General features: G+C 41.4%; 3 pseudogenes; 1 reads left to right on the top strand and 2 right to left on the bottom strand.

The window, feature by feature from the left end:
* LOC129684587 (zinc finger protein 14-like) overlaps window positions 1-18,374 on the top strand; it is a 77,625-nt pseudogene extending 59,251 nt beyond the window's left edge.
* On the bottom strand, window positions 13,641-14,873 carry LOC129684553 (zinc finger TRAF-type-containing protein 1-like; annotated as a pseudogene).
* A 4,405-nt stretch (window positions 18,375-22,779) lies between the features above and the next one.
* Window positions 22,780-23,244, bottom strand: LOC129684563 (ran guanine nucleotide release factor-like; annotated as a pseudogene).
* Window positions 23,245-23,590: the final 346 nt, after the last annotated feature.

The raw sequence follows: 23,590 nt of genomic DNA, 5'->3' as shown, positions 1-23,590 counted from the left end.
AGACACAGTAGACACACATGTTGGCCCCAGAGAACACTGAAAAGGACCCCCATGGTGCTGCTCTAAAGTTTCCTTCTTGCAAGGCTGGCCCAGAGACCCGCTTTGGGAAGGAGCTCTCAGCAATGTATGCCTCCCTGCGGTAGCTACGTCCCTGCATATCTGTGTGTAGTAGATTACTGTGGTGAATCATGCCCATATAGTATGAGTTCAGGTGACTTGTTTTTGTCAGTGTATACTGAAAGGCCATATAAATGCTTACAACAGTGTGATTAACAGTCCATTACACAAAGCTGTGCATAACATTCTTTGCTGTAGAAATTGTGCTTCCCCTGCCCCTGATCAGTCACTGCACACCAGCAGTCTCAGGATGCAGAGGATCTGGGAGCAGAGTCTTCCGTGGTGGTGAGTACTATGGGTATGGATGAACCAGCAGGCTGTTTAGCAGCACAGTTTGTTTACTGTAATAGGAGCTAGTTTAGGTAACTGGAGTCAGGGTGGAGAGGAGGTAAAAAGGCAAAGCAGGAAATAGACCTGATTTGCATATCAGTTAGATTAGCAGACTGCTGGTCACATAATTTCTGAAAAGCCAGAATTTTCTGGCAGTGAAAAGAGAAGCCTAAGTGGCTTTAACATGATGTGGTCTTTGTCTCTATGGAGTTGAGCAGGCCCAAGCCTGATTTGGGTAAGGAGTGGACTCCTCTCTTGCTAGGCTCTCAGATTGCTGTGCAGGGTATGGACAGCGGTGCTGTATATACCATCCTTCATCTGGCTTGGGAACTTTGCTTTGTAAATATATGTGCCATCATGTGTTGGCAGTCTGGTAATAGCTTCATATTGCACCAAAACTTGGTTAGTTCTGACTTTGGCTATTTTGCAATCTTGTGTTTTGAGAAACTGGATGAGGCATGTGATGAGAAGGAGGGCTCCAGTGCCTGTGATCAGGCCCATCAAGGGCAAGAGCCAGGCAATGAGGGGTTTGGAGTACCAGGTGCAGTGTTGTTGAAGGCATGTTGGGACCTCAAATTGTTGTAGAGGTCAGGAAGGGTCTTAATATTTTATTCAACCAGTCCTGATTTCTTTACATAGAATCAACATTTCTCCCCCAGGATGACACAAGTCACCCCCACCCCTTTCTGGCATCAGGAGATCCAGAGCCCTTCTATTTTGTAATACAACTCTGGCAAAGGTGGTCCTTTGTCATTGGAATGCTTCGGGGCTATTTGTGGGGTCGCTCTGTCTTGATCTAGCTGTCTTTGAAGTCCCCATCTAGGTGATGGGTCAGTACCAGAACCACTCCTGTTGTCCCCCTGCTCCCAATGAGATGGTGAGTCCCAGTTTAACCAGCAGGGGGCAGAAGATTTTTCTTTTTTGTCTCTTGAAGTTGCGCATGTTCATCATGCAGTTGGTATGGGATGTCTGTGGTCTCCACAAGGCACAAAGGTAGGGAGCCCTGAAAGAGTGGCACTTCCTGTAATGGTTGATTAAAGGAGACCCAGGTCTGAGAAAGAAGCAGGCAAGGTAGCATTAGCAGGTACCATGGCCAAGAGGGGACACAGAAAGGAGGCACCAAAGAAACATCAGGAGGCATTGGGATGGGACATGAGGGCCAGCAGGTCAGTGGCCTGTTAAACACATTTAGCCAGGAGAGGGTTGATTGAGTATTTCTTCTTAGTTGTGTTTCCTGTTTAAGAATACTTTAATGGATTAGTGTGGGCCGGGAGGCCCATGCCAGCTGTTGAGAGATATGAGTAGCAGCAGTAGTAGCATAACTGGTGGGACATAGTTTTCTTGTGATTCCCGTTTTTTTCATCTCAAGGGTCATCTCTAACAATGGTGAGGAAGTTATTTAGATTTTGAAATTGGCTATTTCTCTGAGAGCTGAGTTCAGTTTCACAGGACCAGTAATGACAGCCACTGTAATGACCCTAATCCATGCAGCAGCCAGATTCTCCTTTGTGAAACTTTTGTCAATAGGGCAAGCAGTGAAAGCAATTGGAGGTCACAGAGGTGGAGTTCGGATAGATAGGATAGGAAGGAAGGAAGGATGGATGGATCTAGAAATAGAGCTTTGGCATCCTTGCTTGGGGCAATCTGTAGTTTTGATCTCTTGTTTCCTGCATCAATAGGTTTCCCGAATGGAAAAACCTCAGTGGTGATTGTTGGGCAGACATTTAATGGGTTGACTGGTGGCAGGTGGGCCTGCAATATAATAAAACTGCCAGTAAAATAGCAGAGAGAGGCTTGAGGAGGGCACTTATGTTGTACAGTTGTCACCAGGTCGTGAAAGTCCTGTCAGGTGGCCTTGTTTTTTGGTTGTGGGTATCTCCTGGGCCTCCTCCTTTCCTTTCCTATCAGCAACAGGCCGGCCATCTTCTTGGTGGGCTTGGAGGAGTCAGACATTTTGTACCTGTATCCAGGTAGGCTGAGGCTGTTTCCGTGGGAATACACAGACAAAACCCTTCCGATGGTAAGGAGGGCATCAGATCCCTTCCAGATCCTGTCTAGGGGTTCTCACCATCTCACTGTCATCGGGTGGGGGTAATTGAATTATGGCATATGTCAATAAAGAATTATGGGGGTAGTTTGTGTTTTTATATATATTAAGAATGTTTAGTGTTGTTAGGGCCATTGCCAACTGAACATTAGGAGGTATGGATTGCCCCTTGCCTTTTAGCTGGGTTTTGAGGACTTGGTGTGCTCTTTCAATTAGACCTTGTCTTTTGGGAGTATAAGGAATCTCTGTATGATGAGTAATTTCCCATGTAGAATAATGTTTTAAAATAAACGTGAAGGTAAGGCCATTATTGGTCCGGGTTTGTTCTCCCCTGCACATCAAGTCATGTCAGGACTGAGCATATCCTCATCCCCTGAGGCCAGGCAAGGCAGCCCTGCCAAGGGTAGGTGATGCAAAAGCAGGCACTAGAGTCCATGTTAGAAGCAGCCCACCCTCCACTCGCCAGGAAATGCACATGAAGACCAAGCCACCCATTAGCCACAAGTGTGCAGGGAGCCTAGGTGCGTTTTCCTCAGTTGATGTCTCAGTCTCTGAAAGCCCCCATGGGATTGGGTTAATTGTCTCTGTTGGTCTTCTTGTGAGGTTCCTGCCTCTTCCAGGTCCTTCCATCTTTGCCCCAACACTTCCACAGGAACCCCGGAACTCCACTCTGTGCTTGGCTGCAAGCCCCAGCCTCTGTTTCTATCCGCTGCTGGCTGGAGCCTCCAAGGCGACAACAGTCAAGTTAGGCTCCTGACTGCAAGCACAGTGGAGCATCATCAATAGTATCAGGGCTGGCCCTCTACCATGGGCTGGGTTTCAGGTTAGGCCAATTATTGGTTGGACTTTACTTCAATCTTTGTTTCTTCTTTATCCCTGCATTTCTTGTAGGCAGGGTAAATTTTGGATCAAAGGTTTTGTCAGTGGGTTGTTGTTCCCCTCCTTCCACTAGTCCTGCCTGGCTAAGAGGTGGTCACTTCAGTCTTCATTTCCTCCAAACCCCCATTAGGAGTCTCAGCTAGAGTCATACCCATATCCTCCTAGAAGCCTACCCTGTGGCAGACCTCCAGCTTGACAAAGAGATGTGTCCCCTCAATTTCCTTTCTTGTTCCCAGCCTCTTACCTCCCATCTCCCTTCTCACATCTGATCTTCATCCTTGTTTCCCTCCTCATTCCATCTCTTACCTAGTTACTGTTCTTCATCCACTTCTGCTATCTATTCTGTTTCCCCTTCTGAGTGACATTCTGGCACCCTCCTGTTAGCCCTCCTTGTTCTTTAGCTTCTTTGGGTCTGTGGATTGTAGTATGGTTATCCTGTGCTAGAGGTCTAATATCTGCTTATGTGGGTCTTTCTAGGTCTGGGTTACCTCATCCGTGATCTTTTCTAGTTCCATCCATCTGCCTGAAATTTTCATGATTTCATTGCTTTTAATAGCTCAGTAGTGTTCCATTGTATAAACATACCACAATTTCTGTGATACATTGATTCTTTGGTTGAAAGAAATCTAGGTTGTTATGAAAATGATAGGGGCCTTGAAAAAGGAAAATAAATCCCTCTAAGAAATATAAGAAAATGCAATCAAATAGGTGAAGAAATTGAATAAATCCCCTAAGGAAATACAGGGTTTATAAAGCTTGTTATGGGCTGGAGGGATGGCTCAAAGGTTAAGAGCACTATCTACTCTTCCAGAGGTCCCGAGTTCAATACCCAGCAACCACATGGTGGCTCCCAACCATCTATAATGAGATCTATAATGAGATAAGGTGTACATGCAGGCAGAACATTATATACATAGTAAACTAAATAATTCTTTAAAAAAAATAAAAATAAAAAGCTTGTTTCAGTGTTTTAAGATATAGTCTTGAGGTGATAGTTACCTCATTTGGCCTTTCCTTTTCCTCTCTCCTGGCCCTCCGTATACCTTTCTTGCTTTAATTGCTATTCCTATTTGAATTTCACCTAAGGTTGGCTGCAGAATTTCCATGTCTGAGGTAAAGGGATGGCTGCACTGGGCGTTGAGTGTGCAATGGACTGTACTCACTAGAGACCCTACACTCACCCTATGGGGAGAAACATAAAGTGTTCTGGGACAGTGGAAGAATTCCTCCTTAAATTCAGATATCCAGTATGGTGGCTCTGTGTGCACACTGGGTGGAAGGTAGAGCTGGAAAACCATTGTTGTGTGAGTCATTTCATCTGATCACAATGTAGGGGAACTGCTACTCTGGTGAGGCCTACGTGGCTGAGTGGCCCTTCCCAAGGAGGTTCTCTGGGCAGGCGTTGCAGTGGGAAAACCTGTGTGCAGCAGCATGTTGTTTCTTTTCAGGGTTCTCCTCCAGGGCCAACAGTGGAGTCTACTGTGTCTGTTATGCTGCTCTGGATCTGAGTATCTGAGGCAAATTGCTTTCTCAGGAAAACATGGTACTGAGTAGGTAGATTAGGAATATTGACCTAATGTGCAGTAGCCTATGTGGCAGGAGGCAGGTGTTCAACAATCCTTAAATTTCATTATTACATTTATGTATTTAGGACATTAATGTGGTTTACGGTAACTCTCCCTGCTTTATAAAGATGGTTTTTGTTTTGTTTTTGTTTTTCTTTTTGGTGGAGACATTGATCTATCTTCATTGGAATATTAGGCCTGCATCCAGGACATCTCTTGACCAGAGGGATTTCTTTTGCTCCCCCCTCTTTTGGGGACAGGGTCTCTTTGTGTAGCCTTGGCTGTCTTAGAACTTGCTTTGTAGACAAGTCTAGCTTGAAACTCACAAGAGATCCCCCTGGCTCTGCCTCCTAAGTGCTGGAGTGGTGTACCCCCACTGCCCAGCAAAATCAGTAAACTTTTAAAGGCTGTTAGTTAGGGAGGGTTTTTGCCCCTGTCAGGCATGCATTTCCAATATTCTCTTTAAACATTTTCTTGACTCTGTTTTCCAATTTATAATCTATCAATCTGTTATATTCATTAATCTAAATACAAGTTGACCATGAAATAACTCATGCTAAATTCCTCATTTAGAGATGGCTTTTGAAATGTCAAGCTTTCTGGGTTAGAAAATGTACAGTAGAGACAACAACACTGCATCCTGCATCCGTGCCCCCACAGGCCCAGGTGCACCAGGAAGTGTTTGCACAACACAGAGGCAGACTGCAGGAGGAAAAAAGTAGGTGATAGAGTGCTGCAAGAGAAGGAAGCAAATACATGGTGAAGAAATGGAAGATGAAGAGAAAACAGAGCAGTTTGCATGCTGTGATGTGAGGTGGAATTAACAAAGGCAGGTGCTAGTGGGGCACTTCTTCCTTTGAGAAAGGGTCTACCCCTGTATGAAGTGCTGTGACTCCTGGAGCTGTTTCCTACCCCAGGAAGAAGAGCAGTACTTACAGAGTAGAGACCCCAAACTGACTTGACATGTCTGTCTTGCAGTGTTGACTTCTTATCATTAACCCATCTGCTCATTTTTCTAGTTGTTGGTGGTGGTGGTAGTGGAAGTTCAGCCAGAGACTGGAAGGTTCCCTGCTGAATTACAGTTTTACTATGCTGTGTATAACTTTGGCCAGAGATTTATTTGTCTTGTAATCTTTGTGTACCACACATAACTTCTTTTTATTTAATGAGGAAATATGCAGAATTAATACAAATCAACCATGGAGGTGCATGCTTGTATTTTTCCTTAGCACTCTGCAGCAGAGGCAAACTGATTTTTATGACTTAAAGGCTAGCCTGGTCTGCATAGTGAATTCCTATTCAGCCAGGGCTACAGAGTGAAACCCTCACTAAAAAACTGAAACAATGGAGGAATAATATAAAAATACTTATTCTTAATTTGGTTTACTTAATTTTCACTAATGATGAAGAATTGAGAGAAAAAGAAATCTGTAGACTCATATGTAAAGAAGGTAGTACAGCTTATATAATCCAGCCCTCAGGATGAGGGTCTATAGTAAATACAGCGTTATTAAGGGGGGAAAAAACCTCACTTTGATTCCATATGGTTTAGTTGACTAAAATCCTGTATTTATGTTGATGAGCCTTTTCTACAGAATAGCATTTTAGGTTTTGGTACATATTTTCAAACGTCCAATTTTCTGTTACTGAAAGATGGTTTCTTTGTGTAGCCTTGGCTGTCTTGGAACTTGCTTTGGTAGACCAGACTGGCTTTGAGTTACAGAGATCTGCCTGCCTCTGCCTACCAAGTGCTGGAATTAAAGCACTTCTTTCTTCCTCCCTTCCTCCCTCCCTCCCTCCCTCCCTCCCTTCCTTCCTTCCTTCCTTCCTTAGATTTCTTAAATTTTTTGAGACAATGTTTCTTCCTGTAGCCCTGGCTGTCATGGACCTCTCTCTCTGGACCAGCCTGGCTTTAAACTAACACAGATCTACCTGTCTTTGCCTTCTGAATGCTGGGAATAAAGATGTTTCAATTACGGTTTTTAAAAATGCACTTTTGGTAACCATTAATTTTTAATCTCTGTTATGTGGTTTCATCTCCAAACTCCACTAGTCTTTCTGAACCCTTATCTTTCCATGGATTGATTTTTTTTTTCATACTATTTTTGTTTGTTTTGGTGGGAGGTGAGACATTTGGGAGCCAGGCCTGTGGTAGGTGTTCTCACATGCCCTGATGAAAGCACCAAGGGAACATTACTTTTGTGTTCTGCCCATGGGCAGACTTGGGAAGATCTGGCCAGGTGCTTGAGGAAGCATCTTGAAGGAGTCAAGAGAATCAGGCTCTTCAGCCTAAGAAGCTATGGTTGGTAGTCTCATGGCCACTATGTGCCCACTCTGAGGCATCCTGTGTTCTTCTGCCAACAGTGCTAAATTACCTTTCCGCTGACTGTTCTATTCTCCACCTATAAATAGTGTATCAGAGCTGTGCATATTAATAAGCTTTCTTAAGATGAGCCATCAGATTACAAAAGACTTACTAATGCCAAATTTTCTGTCTTTGTCTTCTCATCCCAGGTCTTTACCTTGCTCACCTCCACCTTGGGGGCTCTAATTGTGTTTGCTGTCATAGTCCAGCTGTGTTTTGTTTTGTTTTGTTTTGTTTTGTTTTGTTTTGTTTTGTTTTGTTTTGTGACAGGATTTCTTTGTGTATCTCTGCCTGTCCTGGAACTTGCTTTGTAGACCAGATTTAAACTTTTGATGTCCTGCATTCCACCTTTCAAATACTGGCATGACAAGCCAGTGCTACCACAGAAAGCTGGGAACATGTAAGTGTTTTGGCTACCAGCATGCAGCTGAGAGAGATGTGAGCAATTTAGGTGAGCCTAGTGAATATCAATCAGGTCATTAAATTTGACACACATAGAATGGGTGCTCTTTCAGCTGTGAGGCAGGGTCATTACAGATTCATGTTGTTTTATGATCTGCATATGCTAGAGAACCTATCCCAAGGAAAAGGAGAAGCACATACTGAGTACAGGAATAGTTCAGGGCCAACTTTGTAGACAAGGTACAAGTTCTCCTGCAGTGCCAATCTCTGCAGGCCTCAGTATCCAGTCAGGGCCTCCAGACAGACCCTCCAGTCATAATGGGGAGGACACTTCTGTAAGAGTCAAGAGACTGCCTTGAGTGTTAAGAGAAACATGGACACTTCAACAATGTTGGGACTGTGACATAATATGAAGATTATTGTAGTTAGGATAAATGCATTTTGCATTATGAGTTGAGTGTGGGCCTATCATGATCTCTGTGGCAATGTCTTGGGTTGAATGAAAAATCTCCCAGGGGTGATGATATATTTGAGCATTTGTGTCTGGTGTGTGACTTTCATTGGGGTGCTTATGGTACCTTTAGGAGGAGTTGCCTTTCTGGAGGAAGTTAGTCCCTCGGGGTGGGCTTTGAGTGTTAATACCATCACCACACTTGTCTCCTTATGTGGTTGGAACTGCAGCCCCCTTCTCATACAGCTACACCATCATCACCATTACAGCCTCCATTCCTAAATAATGTACGGTAAAATGGAAGGAATTGTGTTTCCGTGAGAAACCACTTTTATACTTTGATATTCTTATGTTTATATTTTTGTCTTATGGAATTAGGCTTTTCTACATGTGTACCATTTGTTACTAAGTTGAGCTTTATCCACAGCCTGACTTTTGATCTTAGGCAGAGGGTATAATTTTTTTTTCCACACAGATGGCATGCGAACATCTTTAATTGCCTCTCAGCGTTGTGAAATTCCTCTGTTGAGAATTCTATGTTTAGTTCTGAACCCCACTTTTAATTAGATTATTTGGTTTGTTGCTGTTTAGTATATTTTGGATATTAGCTCATTGTCATATGAAGGGTTGGTGAAGATCTTTTCCCATTCTGTTAGCTGCCATTTTGTTCTGTTGACAATGTCCTTTGCCTTTCAGAAGGTTTCCATTTTCATGAGGTCCCATTTATTGATTATTGATCTTAGAGCCTGAGCTGACCTCCAAATACACGTTCCCTTTTAAATGACACATGTATGTAATGTAAAATGTTGGGCTTGCAGTTAGAGTCAGTATTTGTCCTTGTGAGTCTTCCTTATTTCTTAATAGACAATAGCTTCATTGATCTTTACAGAAATGACATTTTAATCTTATTTATGTATGAATAAAATGTCCATGTATACATATGTTTTACATCTATTATGCATTATCCTATAATGGACATTAAGGTTGATTTCATGTCTTTGCTACTTTGAATCACACTGTTATCCACATGAATATGATATTAATTTTAACATCATTGATATGTTTCCCTGTCACAGATGAGATGGATCAATTGGTAGTTGTACTTTCAGCCTTAAACAGATTTCCATTGTGTTGTAAATACTTTGTCTTCTCACCAGAACATATATATGTTTTTTTTTTCATCCGATGCATCATTAAAATTACTTATTGTAGTATTCTCTGTCATGGCAGCAATTCTGCTTCCAGATAGAAATCTCAGTGCAGTGATCATTCACATTTTTCATGTTGCTAAGGATCCTAAATATGTTCTCACATATTTTTAAGACATTTTTATCATTTATTTTGAGAATTGTGTATTTAGTACATTTTTCTCATTAACTGTTTACTAGTTGCTCCGGAGATATAATTATTCTATCCTGTTCTAGAGACTTTCTAGTTGACTCTGTTATTTAATATACAAGATGTTAAAATTAATTCAATAGTATCTGTCAAATCTTCCTAATACTTCCCAAATCATTGGAGTCTTGTTTAAAATGTCCTTGCTAATCTACATCTAAAAGTACTTTACATTATTTTATTCAAGCTATTTCACAGACTCAGGTCTTCAGTTAAGATCTTTTATTCATTTCTTACAGAGTTTCTCAATAAATGCGGAATTAGGCTCTACATAGCTTCTATGATACTTGGAAGTCAAAAAAATTATACCGAATTCAGAAAAATTCAAACATCTTCATGTGTCCTATCTGACCATAATAAAGTAAAATTTAAAATTGACATCAAACCTATCTCTAGTAAGTACACAAACTTAAGGAGATTTAATAACTCATTACTGAATGGTGAATGGGGCAAAGAAGAAATCAAGGAAAAAATTTTCTGAAACAAAATAAAAATGAAAAAAACCCCACAATAATGGACACTTTACTATTAAGTTATTTATCTACTATACGTCCTATTCTGATCACAGCATTTCCTCCCTCCTCTCTTCCTAGTCCATCCCTCTCACTTCCCACCTTCCATTCTCCTCAGAAGGATAATCAAAATATGTAAAGAACTCAAGATATATATTCAAAATATATAAAGAACACTAACAAACCAAAAATTAATTAAAAATGGGGTACAAAGCTAAACAGAGAATTCTCAACAGAAGAATATTAAATGGGGAGTGCTTAAAGAAATGCTCAGCATCCTTAGCCATCAGGGAAATGCAATTCAAAACATCTCCGAGATTCCATCTTATACCTATCAGAATGGCTAAGATGAAAAACTCAAGTGATAACAGGCTGGAGTAGAGGAAGGGGAACACTCTCCCATTGCTGGTGGGAGTGCAAACTTGTACAACCACTTTGGAAACCAATCTGGTGCTTTCTCAGAAAATTAGGCATTGTTCTACCTTAAGACCCAGCTATACCACTTTTAGGCATATACCAGAAAGATGCTCCACCATACAATAAGGACATTTGCTCAGCTATGTTCGTTGCAGTTTTATTCATAATAACCAGAAACTTGAAGACAACCCAGATATCCCTCAATTAAAGAATAGATAGTGAAACTGTGGTACATTTACACAATGGACCACTACTATTAAAAACAAGGAAATTGTGAAGTTTCCAGGCAAATAGGTGGAACTAGAAAAGATCATCTTATGTATGGTAACCTAGACCCAGAAAGACACATACACGGTATGTATTCACTTATAAGCAGATACTACCCACATAGTACAGCATAACCATACTACAATTCACATACCTGAAGAAACTAAGGAACAAGGAGGGCCCAAGGAAGGATGCTTGAATCTTACTCAGAAGGGGAAATAGAGTAAACAGCAGAGTGGTTGAAGAGAGGGAAAAGGATAGAAGAGGAATGCTGAGGGAAATGAGCGTGGGGATCAGATATGGGGAGAAAAAGGGTGTAGGAGACCAGAGGGCTTACAGAGAGAAGAGAATTTGTGGGTGGGGCATCTCTGAGAAAAGCTGGAGACCTACAACAGAGTAGGCTCCTGGGAGGATATAGGTGACTCTAGCTGAGACCTCCTAGTAGTGGGTGTCACGAAAACTGAAGAAGTCACCCTCTAAACAGACAGGACTTTTAGTGGAGGGAGGGACCATCAACCTACCCAGAAAACTTGGACTCCAAATTTACCCTGTCTACCAGATGTACAAGGATAAAGATAGAGCAGCGAGGGAGGGAATGCCCTAGAAATGCCTGGCCCAAACTGAGACCATGGAGAGAGAACCAACTTCTGACACTATAAAGGACACTGTCATGCTTGCAGATGGGAGCCTACCATGGCTGCTCTCTGAGAGGATCCATTTAGCAATTGATCGAAACAGAAGCTGAGCTAAACATTCGGTGGAGCAAAAGGAGCCTGTGGAAGAGTGGGGGAAGGATAGAAGGACCTAGAAGGGACAGGTGCTCCACAAGAAGTGCCAACTCACCTGGGCCCAGTGGGGCTTGCAATGACTGAATTACCAACCAAGGACCATGCACAGACTGGACCTAAGCCCCCTACATATATGTACTGATAGCCAGCTTGGTGTTCGGGTGGGTCCCCTAGAATGGAGGGGGCAGGGTTTGTCTCTGACATGGATCCTGTTGCATGCTTCTGCTTCTCTTCTCCCTAGTGGTGCTGCCTTGACAGGCCACTGTGAAAGAGGAAGTGTTCAGTCCAGATGGGACTGGATGTGCTGAGGAGGGTTAGTTGCGGGGAGGGGTCTTCTCTCTTATAAGGGGGAGGGGAAAGGCAACAGCTAAGAGAGAGGGAGGGACCTAGGATTGGATGTAAAGTGGGTAACTAATAAAACATGTTCATGAGTCTTTTGCCTATATTTATGGATGTGAACTACATGAAAGCCTAGTGTTGACTCAAGTGAAAAGAGAGCACTGAATGCTCTCCGGCCGGAGTTAGGAAAGGCTGGGAGCCTCAAAGTGAGGGCTGGTGTTTGATCCAGGTCCTCTGCAAAGCAACAAGTGATCTTCATTGTAGCATCATCATATAACTTGTTCTTTTTTGGTTTTTGGTGTTAGTGTTTTATCTTCTTAGGATCATAATTTCCTTTACCAGGCTTTTTGAGAACTCTTTGATTTGTCAGCCAGGAACTTATTAAAATGCATTTTCATAGGAATATCATGTTAGCCTCAGTTTATACAGTGACTTTTCTGATAGACAAGTACATTTCTAGAGTGAATGTTTAACTATTTAGAATAATTTTGAGTAAGGATCTGTGTGCTTTCTGTCTTTTTTGTTTGCTTCTTTCTTTGAGACTTGGTCTCATTATTTGTACCTTTTACTGTCCAGAAAATCACCACATAGATCAGGTTGGCCTAGAACTCACAGATACATTCACCTGTCTCTGCCTTCTGAGTTCTGGGATTAAAGATGAGCACCACCATATCCATCTTTTCTGTTCATCTTTGAAGTTAGTAATTTTGGTACAGTTTTTCTGATGTAGTCTCAATAATATTGCTCTGTTTGCATGTCTCTTTGTTTATGTTGGTAGTTATTTCTTCTGTAATGCCTTATCAGTGTGCACAGAAATGAGAGCAGTGATTCTCCTTTTCTGTTTCCTTCTAAATCAAGTGGTGACTACATTTGAATTTCTATGACATGGAATTTTATATGTTGACCACCCAGAATTATGTAAATTTTTGAAACAAGGTTGCCTTTTTCATTGTAATCAAATATGCTGTCTGAAATCAGCCAGGCCTCTGAGCCTGGCCAGGGAACCACTGTGCCACCTCATTGTGAGGTTGGCTTCTTGCCATCTTCACCACCTGTACCTGAGGAGCCCAGAGTACCGTTTCCACTGTAGTTTGCTATTGTGGATATAAACACGTTTTTGTTTCAATCTCAGGTGTAGGATGTAGGATCGATTCAGATGGTCCACAGCAGCAAACTGTTTGCTTTGTGCCGGCTCTGAGAGGAGCTCTTTGCCAGCTGCAGATAGTTTAAATCTGAGGACTCTGGAGAGAGAATAAATGCCAGCGTGCAGAGAGTGTGAAGGAACTCCAAGAAAGATCAAGGCTGTTACTGCTTCCCTTCAGCTCCTGTTGACAGGAAGTTGGAGATTTCCTGAAAAATGGATTGGGCTGGCTCCAAGGAACCCAGTGACTCTACCAAGCAGGAAGCAGCTAAGAGAACTTTCACCCCTCTCCTACTAAACCCTCTCTCCTACCTGGTGTTGGGGTGTTGGAAGGGATTGGAGTAGGGAGAAAGATAAAAAATTTAAATAAAGGAATAGATTTAAAAGTACGACAATAGTCAGCCCAGCCTCTGGCTGCCTGCAGGAGTGGGAGGCAAAGGGGCGCAAGGGGAGCCAGAGGCAGGGCACCTGTTGACCCACATGCAGACTTTCTCAGTGTTTGATTTTGTTCTCCTCCTTTGCTAAAATGATCCGATAGTTACATGAAGCTGCTGCCAAGCCAGGGATGAGTGGGACGGCACTACTGGACTGCAGCCCTTTGCTCCTCTGGTGTCCTGGGCTCATCCTACTTCTGTATTTGGAACAGGAAGAGCTAGCTGCAGGTTAATGTTCTTGGTAGCCAGCTTCTTGTTGCATTCCACAGTCAATGGTGGGTAGCAGCACATAGTCTGTCTCATTGCTCTCATTGGTGAAGACAAAGTGGTTGATGACAAGACTGATCTGCACATCGTCATCATTTGGGCCCTTGAGCAGAAGAAAAGAGCACTCCAGGGGCACTGTGACTTTGCTCTTGAGGAGCAGCTGGAAGGAAAGTGTGCTCTAGCACTACAGGTTGGGGTTGCACTCAGAGTCATTCACAGGACCCGTGTCTGGTTCATACAGTGGTGTTTCATAGTACAGGCGTGTGCTGAAGTCATCAATGTGATAAGGCCAGAACTGAACTTCCAGACAGCATGTTCTACTTGTCACAAGGCAAGTCAAATGCAGTTATGGCAAATAGGAAGTGCACAAACTTCGGGGGGAACAGCTGTGTAGCCAGTCTTCTTAAAGCTGAGCAGGCTGAAGATGGTGCTATAGAGCTGCGTCTCCTTGCGGTGGCTCTGCTCCATCTCATCCAGGATCTCCATCAGCTCATTGCCTCTCTTGGTTGGGTGAGCACATGCAGCTTCGTGCACTGTCCGCTCATGGAAAGGGCTATGCCATGGGCAGTGAATATGATTGTACTTACACTGTAGCAGGAGAACGGAAGACAGAAGCCACACTCGGAAGGCAGATCACTCACAGCTTTCTCCATAGCCAGGTTCTGGCAGCAGAGGCTCTTACTGAGCTCACAGTGACAGTTTGTGACACATAGCCTGCTCCTCCTTCAGCCAGGCATCTGCTAGTAGGTGGATAAAAAGCCAGTGCACATCAGTTGACTGTTAGTGAGTGAGTGCACTGGTGCACAGAAGCCTTGGGCAGGTCCAGGCACAGGGTGCAGCAGAGCACTGGCACAGCTGCTTCTTCAGCTTTCCACTGCCTGCTGTCACCACCGCTTTGGCCTCCTGCAGCTGCTTCTTGGGTGGCCAGTCAGGGTCACAGGCATCTCTTGCACCTGCCAAGTGCTGGCCAGACCCACCTATTCCTGGAGCCTATGCCCTGCAGCCTCACCCAGAGCTTCCTCAGCTGGCCCCGAGTCAGCCCCACCCACAGGCTGTATTGTATCACTCCTGCCAGCCTTCTCTGCAAATGACATTGCAGCCATCCAGCCACATGGGCTGGTGCCAGCAAACTTGCTGGCTGGAGTTAGGATCTCCATGTCCCCCTGCTGCCTTTTCACTGCCACAGCAACCCCACAGCCTGCCCACCATGGAGCTGCCTCAGTGGGCCTGACCCACACATTGGCCCAAGGCCTCTTCAGTCACCAACCCTGGCATGGCCATCATTCTTAATTCTTAATGAAGCATACATTTACAATGAAGTCTGTTGTATTTATGTATGTATTTTTTTATGTATTTAGACACAGAGACATAGACGCGTATGTATATATATTATGTGTATATATGTATGCATATATATATTATGGTATACTTTAGGATGCAGTGACCTATGAGGATGTGCATGTCAACTTCTCTCAGGAAGAGTGGGCTTTGCTGGACCCTTCTCAGAAGAGTCTCTACAAAGATGTGATGCTGGAAACTTACTGGAACCTTACTTGTATAGGTAAACATAATTTTCCTTCACTTTTTAACTTAAGGGGACAAACCTTTCTTAGATATTGGTGCTCACCTGTGATTTTGATTGTGAAAGAGAAAGAATGTAGTGAATAAATTAGCCATTGTTGTAAGGTTCACCAAAGATTCTAATTTAAATTTTGCATAATGTCCAGTAATATATACTTTCTGATATTGTATTTTAGGCTACAAATGGGAAGACCACAATATTGAAGAACATTGTCAAAGTTCTGGAAGGCATGAAAGGTAAGCTTTATTTGCAAGCTGATACATATGTGCCTCTGAAGAAATTTTAATGTGCCCTGAGGTTTTAATTAAAAACAACAACAACAACAATAACAACAGTATAGCCAATAATAGCTTTGTGAGTATAATAAATTCTCACAACACCATATACCTCAGTGTCAGGTATATAGTGTTTGCAAAGTGTTGCTTTAAGAAATAAGAGACTGTAACAAGGCCTTAAGAGATGTCACAGTTTTAATCATAGCCACGTGAGAACCATGTTTTAGAGCTGTCCATTTACTTAATTTTACACCATTCAATTATCATAAAAGGCACACGCATTGATAAGGAGACTAGTGGATATCCAAGACCTCTTATAAGCTCGTCATCCATAGTAAAGCTAGTACTTGAAGTGACTTACTGTAGCTTAGTGAGAGGGACAGTTCATGAGAGTCAAGGTTGTTGTGGTGGGAAAACTTAAATTCCTATACACATGTCAATGAGGGACAAAAGGTTAAACTGTGTGAATGCAATGCAAACATCTTCTATTTGTTATTCTTTCTTTAATAGGTGTATCAGCTCTCCCTCTGGATACAAGCCACATTATCCTCTATTCTATGGAAAGAGGCAGTGTCATCTTCAAATGCATGAAAAGAGTCGTACTGGAGAGAAACCCTATGAATATAATCAATGTGATAAAGCCTTTACATGTGACAGTACTCTTCAAATACATAAAAGAATTCAGACTGGAGAAGAACTCTGTGAATATAATCAATGTGGTGGAGCCTTTTTATGTAACAGTACTCTTCAAATACATGAACGAATTCATAGTGGAGAAAAACAGTTTAAATGTAATCAGTGTGGAAAAGATTTTGCATATCGTAACAGTCTTCAGAGGCATGAAAGAATTCATACTGGAGAGAAACCGTATGAATGTTACCAATGTGGTGAAGCCTTTGCATATATAAGTCAGTTTCACTACCATGAAAGAATTCACAAAGGAGAGGTACCCTATAAATGTAGTCAGTGTGGTAAAGTCTTTACATGTCGCAGTGGTCTTCAGAGACATGAACGAATGCATACTGGAGAGAAACCCTATGAATGTAATCAGTGTGGTAAAGCCTTTACACGTAACAGTGATCTTCAAATGCATGAAAGAATTCATACCGGAGAGAAACCCTATAAATGTAACAAATGTGGTAAAGCTTTTGCATTTTCCAATAATCTGAAAAAGCATGAAAGAATTCATACTGTTGAGAAACCCTATGAGTGTAGTCAAGGTGGTAAAGCTTTTACATGTGAGAGTACTCTTGAAATAAATGAAAGAATTCATACTGGAGAGAAACTGTATAAATGTAATTACTGTGGTAAAGCCTTTACACGTAACAGTACTCTTCAAATACATGAACGAAGTCATACAGGAGAGAAACCCTATGAATGTAATCAGTGTGGTAAAGCCTTTACTCGTAACCGTGATCTTCAAGTGCATGGAAGAATACATACTGGAGAGAAACCCTATAAATGTAACAAATGTGGTAAAGCCTTTGCACGTACCAGTGATCTGAGAAAGCATGAAAGAATTCATACTGTTGGGAAACCCTATGAGTGTAGCGAATGTGGTAAAGCCTTTACATGTGGCAGTACTCTGGAAATACATGAAAGAATTCACACTGGAGAGAAACCGTATAAATGTAATCAATGTGGTAAAGCCTTTGCACATAACAGTACTCTTCAAATACATGAACGAAGTCATACTGGAGAGAAACCCTATCAATGTAGCCATTGTGGGAAAGCCTTCGCATATCACAGTGATCTTCAAAGGCATGAAAGAATTCATATTGGAGAGAAACGCTATAAATGTAATCAATGTGGTAAAGCCTTTGAATATCATTGTGAGCTTCAAATGCATGAAAGACGTCATACTGGAGAGAAACCCTTTGAATGTAACCAGTGTGGAAAAGCCTTTGCATATCTCAGTTATCTGAAAAAGCATGAAAGCACTCATACTGGAGAGAAACCCTATGAATGTAATCAATGTGGAAAAGCCTTTGCATGTCCCAGTTATCTGAAAAAGCATGAAAGTATTCATACTGGAGAAAAACAGTTTACATTTAATCAGTGTGGCAACATCTTTGTATATTGTAACAGTCTTGAAAAGCATTAAAGAAATCATATTGACAAACCCTAGGTATGGAATCAACGTGGTAAAGCCTTTACATGTCTCAATACTCTTCAGAAGCCTGAAAGAATTCATACTGACAAACAGTATCCCAGGAACCTAGTAAATGAGCTATATCTTGCCTTATCAGTTCATTTTCCTCTATGGTGCCTGAGTAAGATTACTAGAACCATTCCATTGTTAAAATATTTTCTTTTCAAGTTTTAGACATTGTCATCTAAGAATACAAGAACAAAGAACAGTTTGAACAATGAAATCTATTTGCAAATTAAAATATTTGTTATCATTTTTGGATTATAATAGTTTATTCTGAACAGTAAATACTTGTTCTTAACATTGTCACAAAAAACACAAATTGCAGAGAATTGTCTCGGAGTAATGGCGGTTGCTGCTAAGTTTGATGGCCTGAGTTCATTCTCTTGAATACCATATTACTCATACAAGTTTATCTTTGAATATTACACTTGGGTTGTATGCACATAACACCACACCAGCACATAACATAAACATTGTTGAAACCAAAATAAGGGCCTTTGGGTTCAGTAACCAGTTTAGAGCACTTGCTGCCAAACTTGACTAGCGCTGTTTGATCTCTAGAACTCACAGAGAGGAACTAGATAATAGACACCTGTAAGTTGTTCTGTAATTGCCACATGTATACCATGATACAGGTGTATACACACAGTTAAATAGTTTTAAAGAGATGAAGTTAACCACAATGTTCAGAACATAAGACAGGATTTACCAGTCATAATTAATACATTTTGAAAGTTCCAAGAAGTATTACTGTTCAAAACAGTGACAGTTCCTGTTTAAAACTTACACTATCCCTTGACTCTCTGAATCAAAGATCATTTAAAGTTATATAGCTCAGCTGGAGGGAATGGTGCACAGGTGTAATCCTAGCACTTGGGAGAAAGAGGCAGGTGGATCTCTCTGAGTTTGAGGCTACCCTAGTTTATAAATTGAGTTCCAGGATGGCCATAGCCATGTAGAGATACCATATCTCAAAAAAACAAAAAGGGGAGGGGGTCTGGAAAGATGGCTGTTCTATATGACCTGGGTTCAATGCCCTATTTCCTCATGGAAGCTTAGAACTCTCTTTAACTGCCATTCAAGGGACTCCAAAACAGACATCAATGCAGGAAAAAACACCTATGCATGTAAAATAAAAAGTCATTTTTAAAAAGCATATATCACATGGAATTTTCCCTAACATAATCTGGACTTCTCTCTACATAAATTTCATTGTCTTCATTCACATCAAGAGAATTGTGTAAACATTGTAATGGGAAGTAATGTGCAAAGTTCATTCAGAGTGATAGAAATCCATTCAATCTTTCAATGACCATGTAGCAGGGATTTTCATCACCTGTAGGAGTAATGGGACATCTTCATCTGCATTATGACATATTTGGGGGCTGGAGTGTGGACTCAGTAGTACCACTGCTGTTGGATACCCACATTTGGTTCCTAGCACTCACATTTGATGGCCCAGGTTTATATGTTGATCCTAGTCTAAGGTCTCATGAACTTTTCTGTCTTACTTAGTCACTGGGTATGCTAATGGTGAAAGAGTGTGCGTGTGTGTGTGTGTGTGTGTGTGTGTGTTACTCCATATTTTCAAAAGAGCTTCTTCATGTCTATGTTTTGTTGTTTAAATAAAATGAAGTTGTGTGCCTTGTTGGGATACTGTCTTGGCATTGAATCATGTGAGGAGAATTCTGAGTGCTTGTGCTTTTAAAACACAGAATTACCCTTGTAATGGATTTTTGTGCTCCTTCCAGATGTAGCAGACAGGAGTGAGTTTGTCATTATATGAGTCATATTATGCATTGCTTGATGTTGTTATACAATTAAGTGTTTCACCTATCCTTTATTTTCCTTTATGGAAAAACATGTTTTTGTACCATGTGGCTGGTTTTGTCATTGTATATACCTTGACCTCATCAGAACTATACTCTTCATGGCTTGGCAACTCCATCACTGCATTGTATTCCTTTTCTGCAGACACTTTTATTTGTCTATCTTCTGTAGGTAGAATCAGTCATTTTGATAGTCACAAAGGCTTCTTAGCACTCTGAGGTAAGACATAAACATAGCCTCAGTTCCAGGGAATTACTGGATCTGGGCCATTGACATGACATCTCTCCACAGGACCATGACCTTGAAATTTTGCAGAGGATCCCAAAAACATTCTGCAACACTGAGGCTATTCCAATCTAAGATTTAAAGTGTATATAATACAGAATAAAATATTGTGAAGAGGCTGTGTTACTATTCTCTGCCTTCTTTATTTTCCAATAATGTTTAAGTTGTTTATTATCTCTTTTTACTAAAGACTGACCCTGAGGGTTATATGAGATGCTTGTGATGTGAGGTATTTCAAACTGTTGTAAAATACCTGAAAAGGCTTGGCAATGTATGGAGGAGTATTGTGTGTTTTTAATATTGTGAAGGGCCTAAAAACAGCAAACTCTCTGAGCAACAAGCTAATAACATCCTTAACTTCTTTTCCTGATAGAGAAGCAGCAAAAAAAAAAAGAGCAATGAAGAACTGTTCACAACAACAACATATTTCAGCCTCTAAAAACATAAGTAACATCTATGTACCAAATATGATTTATGAATAATCCTTGCTGAATCACAAGAGGGTGGAGACATAATATTAAATTTTGCACATGAAGGCATTTCTTAAGTGTTAGTGAAACCCATTTGTTCAATGCTGACACATTTTATGAAAGCTTGCATGAATCTCATGCTTCCTTTAGGCTGTTAGTTCCTAGGGAAAGGGAATCTGCCTTTATACTTTATTAAAACAAAGATCTTAAATATTAGAATGTGACTAATATGGTTGAACCAAACAGGAATCTCTTCAGTCTGTAATTCCTGTTAAATTAATTGTAGTAAATAATGAATAGAGGTTCCTGATGAAGTAATCCGTGCTGTTTCTAGCCATTGCGTTGCCAGAACTTCATAATGTGATCAGAATATAAGTTTAGAGATTGAGGGTAACACTGTAAAGCCATGTAAATCTTGTATGATTCTGTTTTTTTTTTAATTGAAGAACCTCAGTAGGTAAAAATCAGTGAAGCATTTGTAGAAACAAGGGAACTCTTTACCATCTCTTGTGATATCTGTAAATACTACATATGCAGAAGGTATGTGCTGAAACTTGGTACTTTTAGGAAATAGAATAGCATGTTTTGATGCGAAATCTATAAGTTTACTGGAAGGATTATGAGTATCAATTTTTAAAGTATGTAGCAAAGTTGTGTGAAACATTCATTTAAAATTCCAACTTTTTATCATAAGGATTACACATTTTTTTATCAGCTCTTGACTAAATAGGTTTTGTCTCACACCTGCCTAGAATTATCAATTCAGAAATAGCCAATATGGAGTTGATTGATAGGTAGCCTTTTTTTCTGGACTAATAGATGTATCCATTCTGTTATCCCAGAGCAATTCCAGAGAGATGCTGGAAAAAAGGATAACAATGTAGGAGTAGTAAATGGATATGAGATACGCTGAAGTTGAGCGTTCCTAAGTGCATTTTCCACCTACTCTAGTGCTGTATGTGAACAGTCACTGCATTCTCTAGGAGATGAAGGATCAGGATTACATCAAATATAGCACAATTTCTGTATTCATTCCTCATTTGAGGGACATCTAATTTATTTCCAGATTCTGACTACTGTGAACAAAGCTGCTATGAATATAGTTGAGCAAATGTCCTTGTATGGCTGAGCATTTTTCAGATATATGCCCAGGAGTGATATAGCTGGCTCTTGAGGTAGCACTATTTCTAATTTTCTGAGAAAGCACCAGATTGGTTTCCAAAGTGGTTGTACAAGATCACATTCCCACCAGCAATGGAAGAGGGTTCCCCTTTCTCCACAACATCTCCAGCATGTGTCATCCCTTGAGATTTTGATCTTAGCCATCCTGATGGGTGTGAGGTATAATCTCAGGGTCATTTTGATTTCTGTTTCCTGGATGACTTAAGGATGTTGAGCATTTTGAGTGTTTTTCTGCCATTCAATATTCCTCTGTTGAGAATTCTCTGTTTAGCTCTGTATTCAATTTTTAAATTGGATTACTTGGTTTGTGCTACGTTTACACAATGGAACACTGCTCAGCAATTAAAAACAAGGAAATCATGAAATTTGCAGGCAGATGATGGGCACTAGAAAAGATCATCCTGAGTGAGCTATCCCAGAAGCAGATATTGAGACATAAAATATATAGGATAAACATACTAAAATTTACAGTCATAAAGAAGCTAAACAACAAGGAGGACCCCAGGGAAGAGGCTGAAACCTCGTTCAGAAGGGTAAACAGGATAGACATCGGAAGTAGGAGAAGACAGGTAACAGGGCAGGAGCCTTCCACAGGGCCCCTGTAGAAGACTACGCATCAGGGTATCGAAGGAGATGCTGAGACTCATAGCCAAACTTTGGGCAGAGTGCAGGGAACCTTATAGAAGAGGGAGATAGACCTGGAGGGGACAGGGGCTCCACAAAGAGACAAACAGGAAAAAAAAAAAACAACCTGGGTCCAGGGGTCCTGCAGAGACTGATACTCCAACCAAAAACCATGCATAGAGAGGACCTAGACCCCCTACAGAGATATAGTCCATGACAGCTCAGTCTCCATGTAGGTTCCTAGTAAAGGGAGCAGGGGCTGTCTCTGACATGAACTTAGTGGCTGACTAGGGTCAGATAGAAGGGGAGGAGGACCTCCCCTATCAGTGGACTGGGGGAGAAGAGAGGGTGAGACTGGGAAGAGATGGGGGGAGCGTACAGTGGGGATTCAAAGTGAATAAATTGTAATTAATTATTTTTAAATAACAACTAAAGGTTGCAGTTGTGCTATGAAAATTTTTAACATAGGTCTAACCCAATTCAAGTCCCCTAGCAGTTGTTGGAAATAATTTAGAATGTTTTGTTTTGTTTATAAAGCAAATTTATTTCTGCAGAGGAAGTATCTTATGTTTACATGCAGGGAAGAAGGAGAAAGAAATGCCCTTTCTCAAAACTGGGTCCAGAAGTCCTCAGCAGCAGTATGTTGTGTTTCAACCATCTTTACTGAGGAACAATGATGTTGGGATCATGAAGAGTCAAACTAGTCACCAGTTGTTCAAAGATACCCAGGGTCTCAGGTAGACATGACAGATTTTCAGGGCCAAGAGACCTCCTGTTAAATAGGGGATGACTGAAGTTGAGTAGGAGGTTAACCTGGTACTGGGGCAGTGAGAGCAAGGCCTGATGCAGTGTGGCATCCTTTGCTGCCAGCTGGTTTTCTTCAGCTGCCTATTGCTGGCCAGAAAGGAACCAGGCATCTTGATGGCAGCCCCTCAGGAATAAGTTCTCCAAACAGAGAGCCTTAACAGATAGCACATACAGGGCCCTAGCCCCCTGCACTCTGCCAAGGACCTCAGAATGATACCGTGCAGCTGCTTCACTCAGCACATGGGCCTGTAGCTCTAGAAATTCCATGGCTAGACTCTGGTCAGGCACGGGAGAGCAGATAATTTCTTGGTTGTCATGTCAATAGCCCCAGGATGGAAGATGTGCTTCAAAACAGTGGATAGGTTCTGGTGAGCTCCATAGAGCTAAGACTTGAGTCTGGACATTAGCTAGGTTTTAACAAAACCTACATGGGCCTTCTAGGCATCACTTCCCTGGGGTTCCCAGAGTAGCCACTACCTCCTACTGGCCTACAAAGCCCTGGGCCCTTTACTCATTTAGTTTTGAAGACTATTTACTAATCTCTACCCTTTATGAAATGATTTATGAAGATATCAATTTTCCTAGATAGAAGATTGAAGTAGTATGTTGAATTTTATTGGGGGCTATAATCACCTCATAGTGGGTTAATGTAATTTTTTTTTTT

This window comes from Psammomys obesus, unplaced genomic scaffold (assembly GCF_907164565.1).
Source record: "Psammomys obesus unplaced genomic scaffold, mPsaObe1.curated_primary_1811, whole genome shotgun sequence".
Taxonomy (NCBI): Eukaryota; Metazoa; Chordata; class Mammalia; order Rodentia; family Muridae; genus Psammomys; species Psammomys obesus.
The sequence above is the reverse complement of the archived record's forward strand: the minus strand, read 5'-3'. Positions and strand labels throughout refer to the sequence as shown.